Source organism: Copadichromis virginalis, linkage group LG2 (genome assembly GCF_057382275.1).
Source record: "Copadichromis virginalis isolate Kocher_CV1m ecotype Utaka linkage group LG2, C_Virginalis_male_GT1.1, whole genome shotgun sequence".
Taxonomy (NCBI): Eukaryota; Metazoa; Chordata; class Actinopteri; order Cichliformes; family Cichlidae; genus Copadichromis; species Copadichromis virginalis.
Window position 1 is genome coordinate 519,675 of NC_140619.1, and position 10,346 is coordinate 530,020.

The 10,346-nt window shown below is 41.6% G+C and overlaps 1 long non-coding RNA gene across 1 annotated transcript; it reads right to left on the minus strand.

Annotated features, from left to right (window-relative positions):
* Nucleotides 1–261: 261 nt before the first annotated feature.
* LOC146716685 (uncharacterized) lies at nt 262–1,784 on the minus strand. The gene is made up of 2 exons (XR_014915684.1): nt 1,377–1,784; nt 262–509 (listed from the first exon to the last, which is right to left on the minus strand). It is a non-coding gene; the product is annotated as an uncharacterized LOC146716685 (long non-coding RNA).
* Between the last annotated feature and the right edge of the window lie 8,562 nt (nt 1,785–10,346).

The following is a 10,346-nucleotide window of genomic DNA, read 5'->3' on the forward strand; positions in this document are numbered from 1 at the left end:
TATGGGTCCACACCAGAGAGTGTTAATTTAACTCTTTTTGGAGAGTTGGTACGTTAACTCTGATTTAGTGTTAAACACCAAATCTGTCTGGAGTTGATAATTGAATACTTGGTGTTAAGAGTTTATATATTAACTCTCAAAGAGTATTTTAGTTTAACTACGTAAGAGTTATCTTCTAATTCATTCTAAAAAGCGGGAATTTTACTGTTCTGAACTTCTAGAAATTTATTTTGGAAATAAACATTTACTAAAAAGATGCAATGGTTTTTGAAAAACATTTATTCTGAACTGTGCACCACAATTTCAAAACATTTTCTGAAAGATGTAACAGCATACATGTTCTCACTTTCATTAGAATTTTGTTTATCAAAAGGTCTGACATGGTAAATGCAAATAACAGCATCTCATCACTTATTTCTTCAATACAATATGCATGTCCTTCATTCATCACTTTGTGGAACTTCAACGCACTTCTGCTCTCCCCCATATTCCATCTTCACAAGCATATCCTGTGTGGAGATTGAATAAAAATTAGTTGACACTAATTAATGGCACAAATAATCCAGTAAACAATTGCAGCACAGTAAAAAAAAAAGGAATTCTCTTTGAGCCATTACTTGTGTAAAGTATTTTCCCAAAAGACAAAGACACAGGCAACAGGTAATACTGAACTAAATGTAAAACCTCAACCTTTTTCATTTTTACCTAAACCGTGTGCACAAAACTCTGGAGGGATCTATGCTAACGTAGAATCCAGTCAGGATGCCTGCTACTGCTGTTTGCTCGTGTTTTTTATGGGCGATCGTTTTCAGGCTTCAAGCAGCACCATTATACCAACATTTCACATTCTAGACATTGTTTTAGGTGTATTTGACCAAAAGTTTGACTGAAAATTCACATGCAAGCTTTTTTTCAAGGCTGTGGTATTTGCCCGCAAACAGCAGAAGGAACTGAAATTATCAGAATTGGTTACCTTGGGAGAGTTTAAGTCTGTCTTAAAGGAACGAGAGAACAGCTCTTTTACTCAGTGTGATTGTTTTTAATGTACTCTTAATTTGATCTGTTATTGTATATTTTACACATGTTTGTATGGGATATTGTATTTGTTTTAAATGTTATATACCTATGTGGTATGTGACTTTTGTTGCTATGATGCCAGGTCTCTCTTGTAAATGAGATTTTTAATCTCAATGAGATTTTTACCTGGATAAATAAAGGATTAATAACAATACCTTTCAGCTAGCTAAAACAGAATATTATGCTATCAGCGAGCAACATGGCTAATGCCTTTCACACAGCTTTGTCTCAACTCCAAAGAGCCACAGAAGTAAAAGCTCATAATAATAATGGAAACAATATTTGAAAAAATGACTTACCAAGCATGGCAAACAACTCAAATATGTAGAGCAAAATGTTCTGAAACGGCTTCACTTCAGCTTCGATTGGAGCCTATGGTGCTGGTGGCGGAGTCTGTGAATTTACTCTGTTGGTGTCATAGCCCCTGTAGGAGTTCAGAGTTAAGAGGTCAAGAGTTAATGTTTCCATTGTAACACCTCCAGATTTGACAGAGAAACACTCATTTTTAACACTCGATTTTAACTACTATCATTTTACACCTCAGAGTTACATTAAAAAAATGTGACTCTGCTTAGAGTAAAATTAACTCTACTTTTGCAAGGAGACTATTAACACCAAAACATTTAACACTTTTGAATTTGCTGTGTACATTTGCATAATGACTGAAACCAGCCCACTGAAGGAACAATGGGCTGGGAGGTCAGTTCCTTAATCATAATTATGCAAATTCTCATGACCACTGATCAACAACCACTGATCAAAGACCATGAGTCCCATTCACAGAGAGTTGGGGAATGGCTGCAATCACAGCATTGTAAGATGATGACAGATGTAAACACCGGGTTTCTGTGGCTTTAAAACCCCAAAACACGCTGCGCCAAAAACTGGTCCACCCCAAGGATCGGGTCCCCCGACACAAACAGAGTAACATAGTGTACGCTGTTAAGTGCAGGAGGATTGCCAGGATTTATACATCGGGGAAACCAAACAACATCTGGCTACAACACTGAAGTGCTACCTCGTCAGGCCAGGACTCTGCAGTCTATTCACACCTACAGGCCAGTGGACACTCTGATGAGGATGTAACATCCTGGACAGGTAGGAGCGTTGGTTTGAGGGCGGAGTCAAGGAGGCCATTTACGTGAAAAGGGAAAGACCATCTCTGAATCGAGGAGGGGCCTAAGGGTACATCTGTCACCATCTTACAATGCTGTGATTGCAGCCATTCCCCAACTCTCTGTGAATGATGCTCATGGATATTGATCAGTGGTCTTTGGTTAATGGTTGCTGATCATTTGGTTTGGTTTTCTAAATTGCTAAAACATTAATGCTAAACATTCACATTAGTTCATGTTACAACAGCACATAATGTAGCAGTTTCACACAGCATGCAGTAACAGCAGCAATTGCTTCACCTCCTTCTGTAACTGCTTGGAAGAGCCATTATAGGACATTTATATTTGTATTTTGTTTAAAATAAAAAGGGAATTTCTTCAACAGACCAATACAGCCATCATGTTGCCATCTGAAAAAGGCTCTAACCTGAATTTCTCGCACTTACCTGTGAAAGAACTACATACACGTGAGGCAGTTACTGCTGTACATCCAGATATCTGAGCTGCTAAAAAGTGTCAGGACCAAACTAGAGAACATACTCCACAGTGCTGTTTGTCAGGCTGGGGTCTGCTCTGTGTGTCTCCAGCAATGCAGAAACAAGTTCCTGTGTTTCTTTTCTTTTTGCAAATGAAGCAGAAACACAAACACACCATCATTGTTATTCCAGTCACAGCAGCTGACAAACAGCCATTTCCAAAAAACCCCACCACATAATGAGATGTGAAACATAATAAGCAGACTTGGCACTAGGCAATTTCAAAATGCACCATCTGATGTATTTATTTCTCTCTCTCTCTCTCTCTCTCTCTCAGTTTTCTTTGTGTTGTTGTTTCATCCATTTTACCCTCTGCCTCCCTGCCTCTTATTTTCTGTGTGCCAGACACTGTGTCCATGAGGTAGCCATCCTTCACCTTTCAGAAACTTGAATCAATCAGGGGGTCTTTCCTCACTTTATTTCATACTCACGATAACAAAAAGTATCAAAATGCACAGAGTATAACCAGCATCTAATTCTAAGCTCTGATGTTACTGCATGCAGCATTATGGAGGTTTTATTTCATCTGATAAGTAATTCAAACTTTGAAAAATGACATCTGCTTATATATACATATGACAAAGTGTTTGCCTCTTCCTGATTTCCTATGTTTTTGTATGTTTGTCACACTTTAATGTTTCATGTCAACAAGCAAATTTAAATATTAAACAAAGATAACACAAGTAAACACAAAATGCAGGTTCGAAATGAAGGTGTTTATGATTAAGGGGAAAAAATAATCCAAACCTACATGGCCTGCGTAAAAAAGTCTTTTGGTGCCTATCCCAACTACTGGCCAATAACCTGCCTCAGCACCACATGGAAGCTCATGTCTTCATCATAGCAGCTAAGATGAACACATGGCTCAATACATGAGCGGGGCACAGAAAGGGATTGACAAGAATACCAGAGGCGCAAAACACCAGCTACTGGTAGATAGAACAGTCAATGCAAGACCAGGCTGACCAACCTGTGCACTGCCTGGATTGATTACAAGAAGGCCTATGACTCAATGCCCCACACCTGGATCCTGGAATGCCTAGAGCTGTATAAGATCAACAGGACCCTGAGAGCCTTCATCAAGAACTTGTAGCGTACAACACTAGAGGCCAACTTCAAGCCCATAGCACAAGTCACCATCAAGTGCGGGATCTACCAAGGAGATGCTCTGTTCCCACTGCTGTTCTGCATGGGCCTGAACCCCCTCAGTGAGATCATTGGCAAGACTGGCTACGGATACCGACTACAGAACGGAGCAGTTGTCAGCCACCTCCTGTACATGGATGACATCAAGCTGTATACCAAGAGTGAACGAGACATCGATTCACTGATCCACACTACCTGGAGAAGTGTAGTCGGATGATAACAAAGAGAGGGAAGGTAGTCAGAACTGAGGGGATCGAGCTACCAGAAGGCAACATTGCAGACATAGAGGAGAGCTACAAGTACCTGGGGATCCCGCAGGCGAATGGGAACCATGAAGAGGCCGCCAGGAAGGCTGCAACCACCAAGTACCTGCAGAGGGTCAGGCAAGTCCTGAGGAGTCAGCTGAACGGTAAGAACAAGATCCGGGCTATCAACACCTACGCCCTGCCTGTGATCAGGTACCCTGCTGGGGTAATAAGCTGGACAAAGGAGGAGATAGAAGCCACTGACATCAAGACCAGGAAGCTCCTGACTATGCATGGAGGGTTTCACCTCACGTCCAGCACCCTGAGGCTGTATGCAAGGGGAAGGAAGGAAGCTGGGGACTGGTTAACCCTAACACCAACCCTAACCTCCTAGACTCAGAGAAGAGCCGGAGAAGATGTAGATGGTGAAGGTAACAGTTGTAATCGGAGCACTAGGTGCAGTACCTCCAAAGGTAGGCGAGTGGCTCCAGCAGATCCTGGGAACAACATCGGAGATCTCTGTCCAGAAGAGCACAGTCCTAGGAACAGCTAAGACACTGTGCAGGACCCTCAAACTCCCAGACCTCCGGTAGAGGACCGGAGCTGGAAGGATAGACCGCCTGCAGAGGCAAGAGGGGAATGATGATGATGGTATAGATAGATAGATAGATAGATAGATAGATAGATAGATAGATAGATAGATAGATATTGTTATTGATATATATATATATATATCCTCTTTCACCCCTGCAGGGCGGTCTTTATCATTCAAGCTCGGGTCCTCTACTAAGCGGAACAGACACCAGAAACCCAAGAAAGAGAAGCAAGAGGAGGAGCCATCAGCCACCCTGCACCGTATGTACCACTGGCAGATAGAGGAAGAGTCTGACATCCAGAAATCCAAGGTTCGATTCCCAACCACTGCGTCACTGTTTGTTACAGTGTGGGGTTTCCCAGCTGTAGACCAGTCAGGGTGCCCACACTGACACTGCAAAAGCACCAAGAATGTGTATGCGAGCATCAGAATTGAACCAAATGAGAGAAAATGAAGGAAGTGCCCTGGTCTGATGAATCACATTTTCTTTTACATCATATGCATCGCTTACCTGGGAAACACGTAGCATCAGGATGCACAATGGGAAGAAGGCCGAAGCAGTGTCATGCTCTAGTCAATGTTCTTCTGGGAAACCTTGGGTTCTGTCATCCATGCGGACGTTACATTGACATGTAACATTGACCTAAGCACTGTTGCAGACCATGTACACCCTTTCATGGAAACTGTATTTCTCTTGAAGCTGGAGTTTCAGTGTTGACTTACCCTTCTAGTCTCAAACTAATCAAGGATCTATGGGATGTGCTAGACAAATAACCCCGATCCATGGGGAGGGCCCACCTCACAACCTACAGGACTTAAAGGATTTGTTGATAACATGTTGCTTAGCACCTGTCAGGGCTCATTTGGCGGTAAAGTTGGGACCAGCAACATGTAAAAATGATTAATAATGTAATTTCTCAGTGCAGAGATATGTTTTTGTGCAAAATTATCTTATGAACACACATAAACATGTAACTGCTTTTTGTTTTCATAGCATAATGCAGTTTACGATAGGAACAGTAGTACTAGGCTTCACATACAACACCAGGTCAATTATCAGGCACTGTCTTATCTGAGAGACCTCAAAGTACCATATCTTTTGATATTTTTTCATAAAGTATATAGTTATTGCTGGAACAGGTGATCCAGAATCCTCCTTAGTTATGCCACAATAGGCCTAGGCTGATTGGGCTGCCCCATGATGTTTGGACACACCTACCTCTGTGGCCTCATCCTTCAAAGGCCACAAAGGATTTGAAGGCCCACGGCACACTGTCACCTAGCATCATTATCAATATTATCTAACAAAATAAAACAATGACGGTCTGGAAAAAACAAGAATTAAATTTTTTTGTTGACAGTATGTGACAATGGTATACATTTTACAAATTATACATCCAAAGTATCTTTAATCATATTTATTTAATTACATTTATGTGAAATCATGCACGATGGGAAAAACATAATTATGAACACAGGCCTGTATTCATAGTGTCTTGCACATAAATTCAACAACCTTCACCCATAGTTCACAGCAGCCACGGCATCGCACATTCGAGAGTGTCTGCTGTGCAAGCGCTGCAGCCGATTTACACTCTCGTGAATAACTCTGCTCTGGGAACTCAAATCTGCTCTGCAGCTTTGACAGAGCGAGTCCAACAGAACAGCTCCTAATGTGATTGGTAACTTTCAAAGCAGTGACGCCACAGGCCTCTATGATGGACAGTTCATGTTACTGCGTTAAACCAAGTTACATTGTGGCAGCAGCACAAGTGCACTTTTAAACCATGTTTGTTTACAATTTGGAAAATTAAATTTACAAAGTTAACTATGAATAGTTATTGTTCGATGTGTATTACTATTTTTTATTTTTATTTTTCATTAAGGACAATATTGTTGTGTCTTGAGATGAATCACGGAAAGACCAAAAAGGCAAAAAATTTCAGTAGCAGAAATACAAGCAAAACAATGCAGCCATAAAAAGTGAGGAATAGTTACTAATTAATTTTTAAAAGACGCCATTCAAGATCCACTCCAACGTTTGTAAATCATGTATTACAGTGTTTCCTCTCAACTGACTTCTTGTGGGACCTTGAACGTGGTTTTTCCTGTTGTTCCTCTGAGTTTGTTTAATTTTTCATTGCTAGTTCCAATTTAACTGCTGATCAAGTTGTAATCCTAAGGTAACAAACTTCAGTTGTATTTTTTCCCGCTGCATATTTTTTTATATCTCTGAAAGTTACAGAGGAAGCTGACATTAAAAATTCAAAATGAATGCATGTTTAGTTTTGTGTGTCACTGACTTTTCATTTAGACAACATAAAACTTTAACAAGAATAAAGCAGGACACAAAATGAAGAAGTTAACCTGTGATAGATTGACGACCCGTCTGGCTTTATATGCACATGAAGTTGAATTACATCCCATTCCTAATTCATGGGGTTTAATATGATGTCACTGTTTACAGAAGGGGTCGATAAGGTTTAGGAGTTTCTGTGGGAATTTTTGGCCATTGTCCCATTTGCGAGGTCAGACACTGATGTTGGACAGGAAGGCCTGGCTCGCAGTCTCCTCTCTAATTCATGCTGTAAGGTGTTTTATCGTGTTGAGGTCAGGACTCTGAGCAGGGAGCAGGTAGAGGGAGGTTTGGGGTCTTCACTCACCCCCTTTCTGTTAACCGTCGTGGCTGGGGGGCTGGGAGGAGGTGCTGGCCGTCAGATTGGGGTCTGGGATGCGGGGCCTCCTTGCTACTGCAGATAAGGAGGCGGTCTGCTTTCCTCCACCCCAGAGAGAAGGGTTACATCTCCTGGGTGAAGCTACGGTTTGCCCCTCTGTGGGCGGGGGTACCCGGACCTGGGATATAGAGTATGTTTGGGGAGTGTGAATGTGTGTATAGTGTCTATTTGTGTCTGTCTACACGTCGGGTGAGTGCTGAGTATTTGTTTGTGTATATGGGGGTGGAAATGCACGTTTGTGTCTGTATGTCAGCTTGGGTCTTAGACTCCACCTCTCTGGGAACATCTCAGGCTCTCCGAGGTATGGAGGCCTATCTCCCCTAACCACACTCCCTGCCAGTGGCCGATGCCCTCAGATGTTGGTGTGTTGGTGGTTCTTGGTGTCTGGGGCTGGCGCTGTAGCCCAGCTGGGCCCCTTCCGGGGGGCCCGGTCCTCTCTGGCACAGCTGGCTGCTGGCAGAGCCCACGGGCACGTCACTGCAAAGTAAATCTGCTTGGCATCGTTCTTGACCTACAGACAACAATTCTGATGGCTAAATATCCAAACGGGACAGGCAAAAAAAACCCAAAAGGTTTCTTGACTGAATTAAGGGGAAAAGTCAATTCCTGAAAAACAACCACACCATAATTCCCCCTCCACTAAACAGTACACTTGGCAACCGCACCGTGATTTTATGTGGCCAACCACTTCGTGGCTTAGTTGTTGTTGTTCTCAGTTGATTCCACTTTCTTATAATCCAACAGCTCACCGTGAAATATTTAGTAGTGAGAACATTTCGTGACTCGACTCATTGCACAGGTGGCAATAACATTACTTTTAGCACAGTGCATGAGTTACTTCCTGTTCATGGATTACAATTGTACACCATAAGTGAAAGGAAGATTAGCGTATTAATCTACATTACCAGGACCTACAGCAAGAACATCAGGATCTCATTGCTTAATGGTGGCAAAGAGATTTAAGGACAAGCAGGGGAGGAAGGCGATGTAGCTATATAAAATGATAGCAATTAGTGATGGGATTTCCGGCTCTTTTTAGAGATCCGGCTCTTTTGGTTCGGCTCACTAAAAAGAGCCGGCTCTTTCGGCTCCGAACCGGCTCTTCAGGTTGTTTTGTTGCTTTAATTAATTTATTATTAACAATAATATAAAATTATGCACAAAAGGAATTACTAACATAAAAACAAGTGGTTTTATTTATATATGTTTATATATAAATATATGCGGTGGCCCCTAGAGACAAAACACGTACAAACTCCAAAACACATTTCTAGCATGAACTGAACTTCCAAAGCCGAGCTACTAGATCACTTAAATTACACAATTGAAAGCATGTGTGTATTGTTTGTGTATTTATACACAGGCACTCATATATATATTCAAATAATTTAAAAAAAAGTTCATTTACCTGTTATTACCACACACCAAATCCGGTCATTGGTACTTCCTGGCTTGTGTAGCCACAAGATAACAAAGGCTCAACACTGCGCCCAGCATCCTGGAGCACTTCTGTTGTCTTTTGTACGTGTTTTGAGTTTTTATGTGCTTCTGAGTTTTTACGTGCTTCGGAGTTTGTACGTGTTTTTACGTGTTTTGGAGTTTTTACGTGTTTTGGAGTTTGTACATGCTTCAGAGTTCGTACGTGATTTGAAGTTTGTATGTGCTTTGTCTCTAGGGGCCACCGTAAATATACTTTTATTTATTCACTCCACATAAAATGTAATAAATAAATCATATAATACAAAAATCAACTATTCACATTTCAAGTTTTAACTATTTAAATTTTCAGCTTTTTCCTTTCACAAATTTAAAGTGAAAAGAACACAAAACACTGCAAACCACAACACAATTAAATATAAATTATAATATGAAAACTAAAAGAACATGCATATTCTCTGTCATATGGACCTGCATGAATAAACTTTCTCAATCCTTTATCATCTGCAACTGAAAATAGTTGTGGATGATTACTATACCTTTCTAATGTTGTTGTCCCTGCCTCTCTTCCTCTCTCTCTCTGGCTCTGTTCCTGTGCTACTGAGTGTAACTACCGCCCCTCCCCCCTCTGCCCAGCATAAAGCACAAGGCTCGCGTGCAGAGTGAAGCGGAAAAAAAGTGCGAGAGAGAGGCTGAGAGAAAGAAAAAAAAAAGAAAACCCACGTGACGGCTCGCGATAAGGAGCCGGCTCGCGTCGTTCACGTCAAAGAGCCGGCTCTAAGAGCCATTTCGTTCGCGAACGACCCATCACTAATAGCAATGCCAGGAAGAAGGAACATGAGAACCTTGAGAAATACCAAGGGCGAAGAGAAGAGGTAGAAGATGTGGATGGGGAAGCAACAGTGGTTGTGTAACGCGGTTAAAGGACCAGGGCGCCTGACTGCAGCCTCATAGACAATGAGCTATCAGAATTAGTTTCAACTATGGAGCCTGAGGGTGTGAATAAAACACAGGAAACCAAAGTAGAGCTCAATATATATATATTATGTTTGTTATGAGAAATGTATAGACGGATGTACAAAAAAATAAAAAAAAAAATGCATATATATCACAAACAAAAATAATGCTGACAATACAAAACAGCTTATTAGGTTCCAAAAGGAGGTGGGATGAGGTGTAGTCCAGTATGTGATTTATTTTAGTTCCATGGACCTGTGATAGGTCATGTGTCAACAGTTTGATTCAGTCCATAGGTTCACGATTCCTACCGCAACGTAGCGGTAGTCGGGTGGCTCGCCATCTCGCGCTGATCAGGGCTGATCGCGGGAGAAAAAAAAACCTGACCTAAACAAGGTCAAAAACATAAATTATCATTCACCGAAGAAAATGAAACTTTACCCAACTGGACGAGTGGTTCCAGCAGATCCCTGAATCGACACTGCAGATCTCTGTCCAGAAGA